The sequence below is a fragment of the Rissa tridactyla genome, chromosome 2, assembly GCF_028500815.1.
Source record: "Rissa tridactyla isolate bRisTri1 chromosome 2, bRisTri1.patW.cur.20221130, whole genome shotgun sequence".
NCBI classification, from domain to species: domain Eukaryota; kingdom Metazoa; phylum Chordata; class Aves; order Charadriiformes; family Laridae; genus Rissa; species Rissa tridactyla.
The window spans coordinates 43,680,922-43,687,940 of record NC_071467.1 but is presented as its reverse complement, the minus strand read 5'-3'; positions in this window follow the sequence as shown (position 1 = coordinate 43,687,940).

Below are 7,019 nucleotides of genomic sequence, written 5' to 3'. Positions count from 1 at the left end.
GTACTGGGTCAAGTCCTCTGCAATATATTCATCAATGACCTGGACGAGGGGATAGAGTGCACCCTCAGCAAGTTGCCGATGACACAAAGCTGGGGGGGGTGGCTGACACACCGGAAGGCTGTGCCGCCATACAGAGAGACCTGGACAGGCTGGAGAGTTGGGCAAAGAGGAACCTTATGAAATTCAACAAGGGCAAGTGTAGGGTGCTGCACCTGGGGAGGAATAACCCCATGCACCAGTACAGGTTGGGGGCTGACCTGCTGGAGAGCAGCTCAGCTGAAAGAGACCTGGGAGTCCTGGTGGACAACAGGATGACCATGAGCCAGCAATGTGCCCTTGTGGCCAAGAAGGCCAATGGCATCCTGGGGTGCATCAAGAAGAGTGTGGCCAGCAGGTCGAGGCAGGTCATCCTCCCCCTCTACTCTGCCTTGGTGAGGCTGCACCTGGAGTACTGTGTCCAGTTCTGGGGTCCCTGGTTCAAGAGGGACAGGGAACTGCTGGAGAGGGTGCAGCAAAGGGCTACCAAGATGATTAGGGGATTGGAACACCTCTCTTATGAAGAAAGACTGAGGGATTTGGGTCTCTTCAGTCTGGAAAAAAGAAGACTGAGGGAGGATCTTATCAACACTTATAAATACAGGATCTTTTCAGTGACAGGACAAGAGGCACAAACTTGAGCATAGGAAGTTCCACCTAAACATGAGGAGGAACTTCTTTCCTTTGAGGGTGGCAGAGCACTGGCACAGGCTGCCCAGAGAGGTGGCGGAGTCTCCATCTCTGGAGACATTCAAAACCCTCCTGGACACGTTCCTGTGCAACCTGCTGTAGGTGACCCTGCTCTGGCAGGGGGGGTTGGACTAGATGATCTCCAGAGGTCCCTTCCAATGCTATGATTCTATGATTCTATGAAAGGATGTGGTAAAGCTAATACACTACAATTTTGCAAATGTCATACCAGGCAATTTTCTGATTGCTCCACCACCTCTTTGAAATTAAATTTTGCTTGCTCAGTTAAGGAACCACATATCTCTCATCCTCAATAGGAGCTGTGTTTTCAAAAGAAAAATAAACTAACATTTTATTGGAATAAATACATCTTCAATTTTTTCCCCCAGTACAATGGAATAATGCTATATTTTCAGAAAATTGAAAGTGAAGTACTGTGCAGAAACAGGAACAGAAAAGTGAGAGCAAAACTATTTATAGCTGGTGTTAAAATAGTAGAGTACATTATTTTAGGGAGTAGGGACAAGTGTTTGTCTCATGAACACGCACTTCTGTATTGAAAGCTGGAGGGTCCCAGAGTCTCCAGCCCCTCTCTGCAGCCTAACGCATCTCTCCTCCTCTCACCATCAGTCTCTGCTGCCTTGTGCCCTTTTCTGGACAAGGGGGTCTGTGGCAGACCTACGAGCAGAGGCCTGCGTACGGCCAAAGACCCAGTGAGCAGAGCACACAGAAACAGGAACACAGGTGTCGATACGGATGGAATGAAGAGGAACTGGTCCAATATAAACATGGAACGAGAAAACAGCTTCGCGTGCTTATCTTAGTGGGACCTGAGTAAGGCGACTGGGTTAGTGATCTGAAATATGCATTTGCTTGCCTGGCAGGTGCACGGAAAGTTTTAGAGCTTGGGTATAAAAGCCGAGGCTTGAGAAGCAATAAACGATTTTATGCTTATCATAGCTGGAGTCTGTGCCCTCATACACCACAAATGGCGCCCGAACAGGGTTTAGAAGAACAAGGTTTAAAAGAACAAGGATTAAAAGGAACAGAGATATGAAGTACTAATTATCCGGTGGTGTACCTGTGGCTGGACGGAGGAATTCATACTGAGAGCTCTCTAGCAATTACTTTCATCGCCGTTTGCTGGACAAAAAAGGTGAGCGGCCGCAGTAGATATTAAAAATGGGACAAACAGCTACTCGAGAACAGAAATTACAACTTGAACTTCTGCAGCGCATTTTAACAGAACAGGGCTTTAAAATGGCCCTGTCAAATTAGTAACTTTGCTTTTATGGACACGTGATTATTGCTCATGGTTCCCTGAAGGGGGGGTCCTACGATTTATCTCACTGGCAAAAAGGGCGGGAGGAATTGCAAACGCGGGAGATGCTGCGCTTGTCCTTGCCAGAAGGAATAATAATTACTTGGCGAACTGTATACACTGCCATACAAACACTGCATCCTGCAGAGCAAGCCCTGCAAGGGGTTACTGGAGGGGTACCACAAGCTTCCCCAGAGGAACCTCAGTCTGTTGACTTAATATCCCCAGTTGCGGACCCTGAGCCTGAATCTGCTGAAATTCCCAATCCTGCAGAACATTACCAAAAGCAGAATTCGGGAGGCGAAGAGACAGAAGATCCCTTTGATCCTGGTCCAATAAATCCAGAGACTGAACCTGATTTATATCCACCTGTAACCCCAATTAAAGCTATGCCTGCATCTGCTCCAACTGCAGAGGAGATTTTACAGCAAAAGCGACAAAAGTCGTTATCGCGCTTCTTCATTCTTAACCCTCCTCCATTTGCACCAGGTACCGCGTCTGTTCCATCTTATCAACCACTTATACGTGCGCAGCCGGAATCGGGGTATTGCGGTATATTGTCAGAATGTCAGCGGGAGGCTTTGCGCAGGGGAGATGTTCAGATGTTACAAGAGATGCCTGTAATTTATAGACATAACCAACCTCCTCGATATCAGCACTTACCTTATGAGTTAGTTAAAGAGTTAAGAAATTCTGCCAGAGATTACAGATTGCAATCTTCCTTTACAATGAATCTTATTCATGCCATAGCTGACTCGTATACAATGACAGTGTATGATTGGCGTTCTCTTTTGCGGTTAATCTTGACTGCAGCACGATTTGCAGTCCGGGACACACGAGTATCGTGATGCTGCCACTGCTCAAATTATGGACAATCTTACTCAAGGTATTCATATAGGTCTGGACGAGTCGCTGGGACAAGGGCCCTACGCCACTGAGCAGGCACAAGCCCAGTTAGACAGAAGACTTTTTAGTCAGGCGACAACGCTGGCTGTTAGAGCCTTGGGGCGAGTTCCCGACAAAGGAAGAGAAACGTCTCTTGTGGCTGTGCGCCAGGGGGCGCAAGAACCTTCCGTTGCCTCCTGCTGTCCAAAGGCAAAGAGATGCCGAAGAGGCGCAGCGATTCTTGTTGTTTCAATTAGCAATTGAAAATGCTAATGCGGGTTGCAAGCGCGCTGTAGAGCCGTTGCGAAACAAGGCCAAAACTCTATCAGAGCTAATAAGAGCCTGTCAAAACGTGGGCTCTGAGTAACATAAAGCAGAAATGTTAGCCACTGCTTTAGCTCAACATATGGTGGTAGCCTGTGCAGCTGTTAAACGCCTCCTATGTGATAAGGAAGGACATCTTAAACGGAATTGTCCCTGACACACCAACCATCCAACTTCAAGAAGGCCTGCTGCCCTGACACAACTGTGCCCTCAGTGTCAGAGAGGGTATCATTGGAGTAGCCAATGTCGTTCAAAATATGATAAGCTCGGTAACGATGATATTCTATTTGCTACTAAAGAACGGCACGTTTTAACTTCTTTGTTAACATTTGCTGAACAACAATTGAAACAACATGGTCTGCAGATTGCAGAAGGAAAAATTCAAACCACGTCACCTTGGAAGTATTTAGGCTGGAAGCTGCTTGAAACACATATACAGCCTCAACCTTTACGCATTGCTCATTCAGTTGTCACCTTAAACGACCTTGAAAAGTTATTGGGTTCGCCCCAATTAATTGGGTTCGTCCTTTGCTAGGAATTACTACCGAAGAGTTGTCTCCATTGTTTAATATATTGAAAGGAGATCCAGATTTAGCATCTCCACGTTCATTAACCTCAACAGCTCAGAAGGCATTACAGCACGTTGAAGATAAGATACAGTCTACTACCACTGCAAGACGCATTGAACACCTTCCTATCAGACTGTTTGTGATATATCAAGAATTTCAACCTTACGCCCTGATAGGACAGTGGGATGATGCACTCGCAAAGAGCCTGACTGCATTAGAGTGGGTATTTTTGCCACATACCTTTTCAAAAACAGTAACTATGATGATTGAAATGTTAACATGATTGATTTCGCAGGGTCATCTGCGCTGTCAGCAGCTTTCTGGAATGGATCCAAGCCACATACATGTCCCCGTCAAAAGAGAGGGCTTTGACCTTTGGTTATCACAAAGCCTTAACCTACAAATAGCCTTAGTAGATTATATAGGGCAAATAAATTATTATTTGCCCCAGCACAGACCTTTACAGTCACTTCCACAAATTCCTTTACAACCGTGCATCCTACTAGCGACAAAGCCTCTTGCTGGCGCCCATACAGTGTTTGTAGATGGCTCAGGGAAAACAGGAAAAGCAGTTGTAGCCTGGAAGACCTCTGAAGGACAATGGGATTCGGTTGTAACTCCAGTTGAAGGATCTATGCAAATTGTGGAACTCGCTGCTACTGTAAGGGCTTTTGACTTATTTCAGCAGGAACCATTAAATGCAGTGGCAGATTCTCAATATGTTACTGGCATTGTTCAAAGACTTGAAGGAGCATTTCTAAAACAAGTAGAGAACCAATTGTTATTTAAGCTATTACTGCAATTAATGTTGCTTTTACAAAAAAGACAGTTTTCTTATTTTATTGTCCACATATGTGCTCATAGCTGTTTACCTGGTCCTTTAACTGAGGGAAACACAGTTGCAGATTATCACACTCTGTCGGTAACAACTCCGAACATTATGCAGCAAGCTAAAATGTCACATGATTTTTTTCATCAAAATGCGAAGGCATTGAGGAAGCAATTCTCTTTAACACAACAACAAGCACATGATATTGTGCAAACTTGTGCCGATTGTCAGCAGCTGGCTCCTCTGCCATCATTTGCAGGGGTTAACCCGCGAGGGCTTACACCTGATGAACTTTGGCAATCCGATGTTACGCGCATTATGGAATTTGGACATCTACGCTATGTACATGTTTCAGTTGATTTGTTGTCTCACTTTGTTGTAGCTACTGCTCATACAGGAGAGAATGCACGTGGTGTTATTCGACATTGGTTGCAATGCATTGCAGTCATGGGAGTACCGAAAACTATAAAAACTGGTAACGGACCAGCTTGTGTGGTCCGCTAAAGTACAGGCCTTTTTACAGACATGGGGTATTAAACATGTCACCGGTATTCCTCATTCCCCGACTGGGCAAGCAATTGTGGAACGTATGCATCATACCTTAAAAAACATGCTTGCTAAACAAAAAAGGGAGAATCCCGTAGGTATGACACCTCAAGAGCAATTGTATAAAGCAACTTATGTTTTAAATTTTCTAAACATGTCTTCTTTGTCATCCATTGAATGGCCTGAACAACCAAAGGTGTATTATAAGCACCTTGAATCGGGGCACTGGGAAGGACCAGTCCCCCTGATAACATGGGGTCGAGGGTATGCTTATGTGTCTTTATCCTCAGGTCCATACTGGATTCCTGCAAAATTCGTTAAACTGGCTCATCAGCTGAGTCCAGCAGGGGAAAGGGGAGGCCTGGAACCAGTCGAGCCAATCAATGAGTAAAGCAGGCATACCTAAGGATGGGTATTTTTATTAATCTTTCATTTTTTAATGCTTATCTCTTTTCTGTCGCATGTAGATTCTTTTGTATATCGGGTTATATACTGAGGGCTGGCGAATGGGATTTGTATTTGTAAACGGAAGTCTTCATAAGCTAACCATAGATAATACTACAACAAATAGAAATTGTGAGCAAGAAGATTCTGTAATGATTGGTACTTCTCATGATTTTTGCAATAGTATCTGCAATTGTTATTTTAACTTCAGCTTTTGTAGCCGTTATTGCGCTTACTGAATCTGTCCTGACTGCTAAGGTTGTAGGAGAAACTTTTTCTAATGTAACCAAAGAATTAGTTATGTTTAGTATGCTGTTTGCCGTGTTTAATAAGCATTATACGATCAGTTGTAGGTGCTGCTTTGCATCATACCCTTGTACAAGTTGTAGAATATGTTACTGTAAAAACTGTGTGTGTATCCATGAGAACCTGACCTTCAAAGAAGAAAATAACAAGAAGGGAGTACAACAAGGTAGTCACGTATCAGACAGCCGCTATTAGCAAAGCTGGATCATGAGTCTGGTGAGACTTGCTGCATACGCTGGCCACGCATGCAGCGACTCTAGCCTGTACTTCTCCACTCAATCCAATGCAGGATATAAGGGGGCTGTCTCGGGCTAGAGAGGGAGAGAGACATGAGCACGCTTCGAAGATACAGGGGATGCCCTGAAGCACTGTGACTGCCTCCCCCTCCCATAGGTATGACACTGATATGCATGAACGCATAGATGAAGAAATATTAACCAAATTACAAGCCTTAGAAGCAGCAGTAATATGGATAGGGGATGAGCAAAATGCGTTAAAAACATGTCTTTCTCTGTATTGTGTTTGGGAGTACAACTCTCAAAGACTTTGTGTTACATCTCTCCCCTGGAATGCATCGCTACATGGCTGGGAAATGGTTAAATACCATCTCCAAGGTGCTTTTGACATGTCATTGCAACAAAATATTCTTCCTTTACATGGTCACCTAAAAGCTCAAATACTAAAGATTCAAGACTTAATGAACCACAATGGATTTGAAACATTACAAAAGGATCTCTCGTAGGTAAATCCAAAAAAATTGGCTTTTTGGGCTGAATTTAGGAATCTGGGTATTTATTGCCCTGGCAGGGTTGTTTTTGATTCTGTTTTTAATTGTGTTTAGTATGATATATAACCTGCTAAGAGCGTCACGATGACTAGAAGCACAAGTCATGGCGGCCTTGTTAATAAATGGTCTGGTGTTAAACAAAAAAGGGGGAGATGTAGCAGATCTACGAGCAGAGGCCTGCGTACGGCCAAAGACCCAGTGAGCAGAGCACACAGAAACAGGAACACAGGTGTCGATACGGATGGAATGAAGAGGAACTGGTCCAATGTAAACATGGATCGA